The sequence below is a fragment of the Coenobita brevimanus genome, chromosome 61 (assembly GCF_032717465.1).
Source record: "Coenobita brevimanus isolate Jiangsu-jjx chromosome 61, ASM3271746v2, whole genome shotgun sequence".
Taxonomy (NCBI): Eukaryota; Metazoa; Arthropoda; class Malacostraca; order Decapoda; family Coenobitidae; genus Coenobita; species Coenobita brevimanus.
Window position 1 is genome coordinate 43,411,051 of NC_137014.1, and position 9,343 is coordinate 43,420,393.

General features: G+C 38.0%; 1 pseudogene; it reads right to left on the bottom strand.

The window, feature by feature from the left end:
• Positions 1-327: 327 nt before the first annotated feature.
• LOC145403837 (5S ribosomal RNA) lies at positions 328-445 on the bottom strand (annotated as a pseudogene).
• Between the last annotated feature and the right edge of the window lie 8,898 nt (positions 446-9,343).

Sequence of the window (9,343 nt, forward strand, 5' to 3'; positions counted from 1 at the left end):
TCTATCTACCTATATCTATATATCTCTCTATATATATCTATATATATTTATATCTATATATCTATCTATCTATATATATATACAGTATATATATATATACACAGTATATACACTCAATTCTCGTAAATCGCGTGTTTATAAATCATGGATTCGTAAATCACAGCTAAGTGGCTGTCAGACTGCCGGCACCCTTAAATTGCTGTTTCATCATTCATTCATTCATTGCCAGACGCCATGTATCCCAAACGGGGTGGCCAAGGGCTTAGAGTTAACTGTTTTACAGGGAGGGGCACGAATCCTCCACCAACCCCACTTGACACGTAGGGATGCCAACAGCATCTGGTGTTCCCAGGCGGTCACCCATCCAAGTACTAACCAGACCCAACGTTGCTTAACTCCGCTGATCGGATGGGAAGCGGTGTACTTAACGTGGTATGGTGTTAAGTCACGAAAATCACGGACCTAGGCACCGAAATGGGCCTTTTCCGAGGAGAATCGTAAACCGTGGCATTCAAATTGAAAATCGCGACCCAACAACCGATCACCATGTGTCCCTGGTGGCAAATGTGCATACTAATGCCGCCATGTTGTTGTTGTTCTTGTCTCACCAGTCCGCACACTACAAACTGTTGCCGTGGAGTAGGAGAGCTAACTGCCTTTTTTGTGCAACTTCCCCCCGCCTTCTACCTGCCATGGCCCCGCCCGACCCCCCAGTGAAGCGCTGTAAGCAATATGGCAACAAGAAGCTGCCACAGTTGTTGTACAGTCAACGTTTGGAGCTCTTTCGTTGTGTTGAGAGGGGAGAGAAGTTTTCAAAGCTGGCGAAAGAATTTGGGAAGAACAAGTGCTGAAAGGTTCTAAGTTCTTCTCAACACCACCCCACTCCATTCACTTAAGCAATTTCATCATAGGATTAAGGTGAGATCCCTTAACATTGCATATTTTTATTAAATACATGCACTGAATATTCCTAAATTTGTATGGTTGTGTTTGATGGTGCCTAGATAGGTGTAGGTAGGGTGCTGTGGGGGTTGGTTGGCCAAAGTCCAGACCCAAATTCATTTTTCACATAAGAGTTATTATTTATAAACCACGGAATTTGTAAATTGTGGCAGTGGTCCAGACCCAAATTGCCGCGATTTAAGAGGATTGAGTGTATAATTATGTATATATATATATATATATATATATATATATATATATATACAGTAAAACCTTGATATAATGGACTTCAATAGACCAGAATTCTCTTTTATCGGACTCAAGGAGTTACCGAACTAAATTCCTATATATCGGAAAAAGTCCGATTGAGCCAGACGCAGTCCGGACTCTTTGACCACTTCAGCTATGGTCACCACAATAAGGTAAATAAAAGACATGTTTATCAGTGTACAGTACAGTATTATTAAATATATTATACAATTTGATTAATGTAGTGAAGTTATAACACAGTTCAGTACAGCAATAGTAATCAAAACAGTTTAAAAACCATTCATGGGATCCGGACTAATGTCTGATATATCGGAAAAAGTCTGGGTTAGCAGAGGGAAGTTTGAATGTCACTTTTATCAGAATTTCGCATTTTTTGGAATGGTTTGGGCCGCAATAAGTTCGTTATAGTGAGGTCCTACTGTGTATATATTTATATATATATACCTACATGTCAAGTGGGGTTGGTGGAGGATTAGTGCCCCTCCCTGTAAAACAATTAACTCTAAGCATTGGCCACCCCGTTTGGGATATATGGCATCTGGCAATGAATGAATGAATATATATATATATATATATATATATATAAATAAAAAAATAAATAATTTGGTTTTACGCCAGGTATCCCCGAAGGGCTAAGGCGTTGCCTCTGGGTAGAGGACTTTTGGTCTGGAGCACGTAGCATTTTATGACCGGATGCCCTTCCTGATGTCTACCAACGACCCTTGGGTGGATTCGATCCTCCGACCCTTCGGCCAGAGCGGAGCGCTCTAACCCACTGAGCCATATGTATATATATATACAGTATTTCTAAAACACCAGCAGCTAAACCATGACATATATTGACTTGAAAATTGATATACGCACAGTATACTTTATCACATATTCTATCAGTCAGAAATACAAAAAAGCATTTTTTTTTTTTTTTTTTTTTTTTTTTTTCCACATGGGGTGCACTCTGGATTTCCAGTCAATCGCAGTATGGATTAATTAATCTCTTCATAAGTGCATGATGCAATATACGTTGCCTTTTTATAGATGGGATGCATTGTTTAAAAAAAGGTATCATTAATCTTTTGACTGCAGTATTTCTTGCTCAACAAAATAAAATTGTCAGTTGTTAGCTTGGATGAAAACCTACAGTACATAATTATCTGGAACTGAAAGGCTACTCAAAATCACATTTATTCCTCCTCTGATGTGTTGTTCAGACTGCAGCCCTGCGTATTTATTCAGCTGCTCGAACTTTAACCCTTTAATCACAGTCAAATGGTTAGATGAATACATAAAACATGGTTTCATTGTAGATACAGAATTTTGGAGATCGGAGAAGACCATTCTAGGAGTAATTTATTCCTGTATGCAAACAATTATCTGTAAAAACTAAGCACAATATTATTAATGTACAGTAGTTTCCGAATCCTATTTTATTCTTGTTAATGCAGAAATTATAGATAGTAGGGGCTTACACTTCTTCTGACCAGCCATGTTTGTTATTTCAAACCAAAAAAAAAGACAAAAATTAAAACTGCAGGAAAAACTTGGAAATAAAAGTTAGCAATCACAAATTCACAGTGTTGACTAAGGGAAAACAAGCAGATCAGGAGTGACTGTTTAGCCAAACTAATCACAATTCAACCCTTTTTTATAACATAAGGTACATGTATATTGAAATACCATTTTGATGTATACTTTGTATTTGATACCTCTTTTTACAGCTGGGGGAAAAAAAAAAAAAAAAAAAACTAAGGAAGCAGCATTTATCCATCCCTACGTGTCAAGTGGGGTTGGTGGAGGATTAGTGCCCCTCCCTGTAAAACAATTAACTCTAAGCCCTTGGCCACCCCGTGTGGGATACATGGCGTCTGGCAATGAATGAATGAATGATGAGGTTTATAATGCATATACAGCGTAACCTCAGGTAACACACTGCTCACCATTTCTGCTGATGCATTTACAAGGAGCAGTAACAGAAGTTAATACATTATTGTTACTGATCAATATGCTTCTGTAAATGAGTAAAAAAAATTTATGCCATAGAACCTACTTGGTGAGTGATATTTCCAGTATCATATACTAAAGTTACCTCTTGAGGATATACAGTAGATCAGGCATGGGCAACCTCTGTGAGATGGTGGGCTGAATTATGATTTTGGTATTGATCTGTGGGCCACACTCTTTTGGAAGGGTTCAAAAGCTATTTTTACTACCAACTAGATCCACGAATAACTAATTTAGTTACATGGTAAATATGTTGACAAACAATAAAACGTGATGGTTAATAATATGTACTGTATTATTATTTATATTGTGATGCATTGCAAATGAAATCTTATCTTTGCACTACAAATGATTATCCTGACTACATGTTCAGCTCTTATGGAAAGATATATGGTAAATTCACAATTGTTTATCCATTATTCATAATAAAAATAAAAATTAATAAAGATGTATTCCATTTATGTGGTAGGTGGGGGCACTCACCATCCACTCAGTGTAGTGCTGCTTTCGGGCATCTGCCCTTTTGTTTTCTCCATCCTCCTTTCCTTCCATCCTTTTCTGTCTTTCTTTCCTGCATTCTTTCCTTGTCCTTCAGCCTACATGCGGCTTTACACTCCCTCTTCTGTCTTTCTTTTCTTCATTCTTTCCTCTTCCTTCTGTCTGTAGGTGGCTCTACACTGAGGGACAAGCCAAATGGTTTCCTGTACAGTAGGAATCCATTTACTGTGGTGGGTGGTAACCATATAACCAAATTTTGGCGCCTGGTGGTTTAGTGGGTAATTACGGTGCTCCAGTCGGATTGAGCCAGTGAAGGTTTATATCCAAGGGGTGGTTGGGGTTTATTGCTCACATAATATCACTCAGGGATGAGTGAGGCTGATCACACTCATCTTAAATGTCAGGACCAACTTGCCTAGCCCGGGCTCTTACGCTCCTCATGGGGATTAGATGATGAATGAATGAATGAATGTATTTATTCCACTTCAGTCAGTACTACTGTGTTTAATGAGACACTTAGGTTTAGATTCCTTTGACAAGATAGTCAGAACTTGGAGAAGTATTTGATGTCACAGCTCTTGAGATGGTTTCCAAATGCTCATCTGTGAACTGAGATCTGTGACTGGACACAGTATTTTCAACAACTTTAATGATATGGGCATCAATTCAGTGCCAAATTTTGTGAACATAATACCACATGTAATCATGATGACTCAGAATACCAAATTTACTATGTCTGTTGCAAAAACATTCTGTTGCTTACATTTATTTGAACTCTGGGTGAAAATTCATGCAAGTAAATCTTTTGGTTTGCTGGGCTGCACAGAGGGTGCCCTTGGGCCGCCTGCGACCCAAGGGCCACAGGTTGCCTTTGTTTGCAGTAGATGATGAGTTTGGCTGGATCAGGGTTTTTTCATCATTTCCAGTGGCCATATTTATAAAGGATCCTCACCACTTTTAGTAATAATGACTTCATAGCAGTTAGCTGGTATTTCTGATCACTTTGTTTTTCATATCATCATTTTACATTGATTTGATTGTGATGTGATTGGTAACCGTATGACTTGAATGCGCACATGCAGGATGTACAAGCAATCTCATACATAGTTGAAGCTTATAAAATATGGCCCCAGGCATCATCAGGGCCAGATTCAACTGTAGCTACAGGGTGGTCCATATATTGTACATTCCAATTCTCAAGTGGTGTGCAGACAGCTCAGTAAACATTATCAGTGTTTTCCCTGCATTATTTTATACTTCTCACAGCTACTTATGTGCTGTATGGCATTTACTTTTTACAGCCATTCATTTCATGGTTGATTTGTAATTTCGTGAACCAGCCAAAGTATCTGTGCTTTTCATTCTAGCAAACTGGGCTATCCCTGCAACACACATGATAAAAAGGTGCAATACACAGACCAGCTTGTAGTGCTTGCATTTTCATACTGGTACACATACACAACCAGTATAATAATACATCCATCCATCCAACATCCAATTCTACGTAGCCCCATGAGGGACATAGGAGACCCTGGCTAGGCAAGTTTGTCCTGACATCTAAAATGAGAGTGACTGGCCTTACTCATCCCTGAGTGGCATTATGTGAGCAATAAACCCCAACCACCCCTTGGATATAAACCTTCACCGGCTCAATCCGATTGGAGTGCCATAATAACCCACTAAACCACCAGGTGCCAAAATTTGATTATAAGGTTACCACCCAGTGTGGTACATGGTTTCCTGGCGTACAGGAAACCATTTGGCTTGTCACTCAGTGTAGAGTCACCCACAGGCAAAAGTAAGAGGAAAGAATGAAAGAAAGAAAGACAGAAGAGGCAGAAGGACAAGGAAATAATGAAGGAGAGAAAGACAAAAGAGGATGGAAGGAAAGAAGGACAGATGAGAGGAAAGGGCAGACATCCAAGTGCAGCACTACATCAAGTGGGTGGATGGCGAGCGCCCCACCTACCACTTATCACACTGAAAGAATTGTAATCTTCATCTCCCTATATACAGTGAGGCACATACACTACTACAGAACTATTTTTGCATGCAGAAACTGATAATATGAAAAGATAAGTTGTCATACTATACTTCATTGTTAGATATATTTTACTGGATGATGAAAAATTACTTCTGAGTTGCCCTTTAATTTACACAAAGCAAAGATGAGCTTTATGAACGTACATCTGTCATGAAGTAAAGGAACTTTTTTTTGGTTAAAAATATGAACATGCACTAATTCTGACTTAACCTGGCATGTTTGATAATCTTTAAGGAGGAGGTGTGCTGAATTGAGGATGTTTGCAGAGTGCAATAGTGGCAGAGTTTGTGCCTCATTTCCAGCTGCACTCCTAACTTCTATTTAGTGTGAGTACAATACAGTAATTTGTTTGTAGGTGCTAGAGAGGGATGCCCTCATGTTGTGACATCAATTTACAAATTTGAACTGCCTGTTTATACAAATGTCCCACAACTACTGTACTGTGCTATCACCTAAAGATAGGATGGTGAACTGAAGAGGGGCATCTTAAGGTTGTAGTACACCTGGTTCATGTTTCAGATGAGCCTGAAGCTACAATAACAGTAACAACTATGTAAGTAGACAGGCATTTATCTCTGATTTTTGTATACTGTATTTTAGTTTTAGGTCAACTGTTGGCAGTCACTGAGAGTTTTGATGGCAATTAAGCAGTATATTGTGGAAGAAAGCTTTTATTGTAGTGTATACACTGAATTACTGTTTTTCAAAGAGATATAATTTGTAATGTTCAGTGGCAAAACATACTGTAGTAGTTTGTATTTTCAAACAATCTGGTTATTCTGTACTTTCTGTAAGCTTTTCAAGTAACACAATATTATAATGACTCCCCCCACCAGAAACATGTTTGTTAAGATATTGTTAACTTCATAAATTAGTACAGTACCATACAAAGAAGAGTTGCATCACAGCATCATATATTTGAGCCATTAAATATTATTACTTTATGCAATGGGACTAGTTTTATCTGATGTAATGATGTTCAGCTGTAGTGTGGTACTGATATCAAGTGAATGAGTGATCATGTTTTTGTGATAAAGCCTTAAAAGCCATATCAAGGTGAACAAAGATTATAAGCTGTTTAAAGGAAATGCTGGAGTGAAGAGATTTGTCATAGTAAATAAATTAGATTGCAGGGAAAATGTGCTTTCCCACCATTTATTTCAGTCTGCAACATTTTAATCAGCATGAACTGTGCAAGTCCCCAGATGTTTAATATATCCAAGATATAGAATGTGTGAAGATAATTGGATATTTTTTCCAACTTTCACAAAATTAAGGTTGTTTTTGGTTTGACTTACGTCTTCACAGCTCCATTTCAGTTTAATGGAAAATTGTTCACTGTCCAGCAAACTTTTTTGAGTCTTTCCTTGTTAATTGAGGCCCCAGGTTTACCTGCTACCTGTAACTGAATAACGAGAAACAATTTGAGTACTGTATTTGAACAGTTAGTGAAGCATTGTACTTGTTCCCTTGTATGTAGTGATGTATTCATTGTTGACTTTTTCCAGTACGACAATCTGTCATATAGCTGTTTTATATCTAATGTAGTACATTATTGTGTATATATATATATATATATATATATATATATATATATATATATATATATATATATGCATCTATATATAACAGGTTTGCCTAACAGGTTGTTATGTAGCCAAAATATGTAATTGGTGTAGTTTTTTGGTATCTATCTTAATAATGTTGGGGATGCACGATTATGCTGTTGCTTTCAACATGGGACACTGCATTTTTTTTTCTTTTTTAGGTGACTGAAGTTGAGCTGTAATCTCAAGACATAAATATGTGGCAAAAGTTGTGATAGTTTATGTCAGAAATTGCAAAAAATTAGTTATGTAATTGAAGGTCCAATACTGCACTTTCAGGTGTAAATAGGTTACCATTCAGATTTGTGTTTACATTAGAATTTCAGCTTAAGTTTTTCAACAGAATCCAGTGCCCCTTCTCTGTAATAAGTAACTACGTCCATACAGTATATGCCAATGGTTATACATTATTTTTCTTTTGATGTGGTGTGTTTATGCACCAAAATGCTGTTTTTGTGATTTTATGAGCTAATTAAGTTTATAGAACATAATATGTAAGAAAAATTAAACAGTACAGTATTATTATACTGTGTTTTATACCTTAATCAACATGAAATGTGCAGGTTAACTGTTTTGCACACTTTGACATGATTTGCTTCCTAAATATATTCCAAAGTTGCTCACAAATGTGTATCACATTACAACATTTCCTCATGAAGTTGCATTTTCTTGCATTTTAACCCAGTTCACATAATAAATATTACTTCCTGAAGTTGCAGTTTGACGTGAATCATGTCATAGTAACTAGAAAAACATTTTTAAAAAAAATACTAATCAGTATTTCACCCTTACTAGGAAGGCACTGTGGATGAAATCATAATGATCCAATCCTCTTTTTGTCCCATCAAGAGCATAGGTGCTCGGTACTAGGCTACTCATTTCAGACACATAAGGCAAAGATGACCAACCTTACCTGTCCCCGAGCGGTATTTATGTGAGCATTAACCGTAACCATCTCTTACAGGCTACATAAGGTTTGAGCACCTTAACCCACTAGACTGCCTGGCATCATTTGGTTATATGGTTACCACATAGTGTAGTAAATGGCTTCCTAGGTTACCATCAGAGGCATGAACTATTCCAAATATATCAACAGAAAATCCTAATTAAAGTGTACAGCTATATACATATTTACCGTCATTAAAAAGAGTAAAGTGATGGTTATTGAGAGAGAAGGTGACACCTAGTGTGTTATTACAGTGAAAGGAGAGAGACTGAAATTAACGAGAGTTCAAATACCTGGGTAGTGGGTACAGTGATAGAAAAGAGAGGAAAATGTGCAAAAGAAGTGGAAAGTAGAATGACACAAGGAAGGAAATTAGCTCGTGCTATGAAGGCCTTGATAAGAAACAGAGGCTTGGTGTTGCAGCTGCACGAGGCTTACAGGAAAGAGTGTTAGTGCCAACTTTAACATACGGATGTAAGACTATGGTGTGGCATGAAAATGAAAAGTGGAGACGGGACTGCTGAGGAATGTATGTGGAGTACAGAGAGTGGATAGGATACGAAATAATGTGATTCGTGAAATATGTGGAGTGAGGAAGTCTGTGGACACCAGACTTGAAGAAAGTGTAGTGAGATGGTATGGTCATGTGGAGAGAATGGATAACAATAGAGTGGTGAAAAAGGTATATCTGAGCGAATTTGAAGGAAGGAGGAGGCAAGGTAGGCCAAGGAGAAGGTGGAAGGATATGGTGTATGAGTGTGTGAGGAAGAGAGGTATGGAAGTCGGTGAGGCTAGGGGACTGACGAGATCAAGCTGCATGGGTGAATGTTGTTAGAAGTGCACAATCAGGGATTTGGCACCCCTTTTTAATGTGACAGCATCCAGGTTGACTCTATCGGATATGTTTATGTGAAGCACAGAGTGTGGTGAATGTTTTTGGCACATCAGATAGAGCCAGGATTCCAGGGGCTTGAATGATGAGTGAATGGAAGCGTGGCCCATTGGACTGGGCAAACGTTGGCTGTCTGGACATTGTTA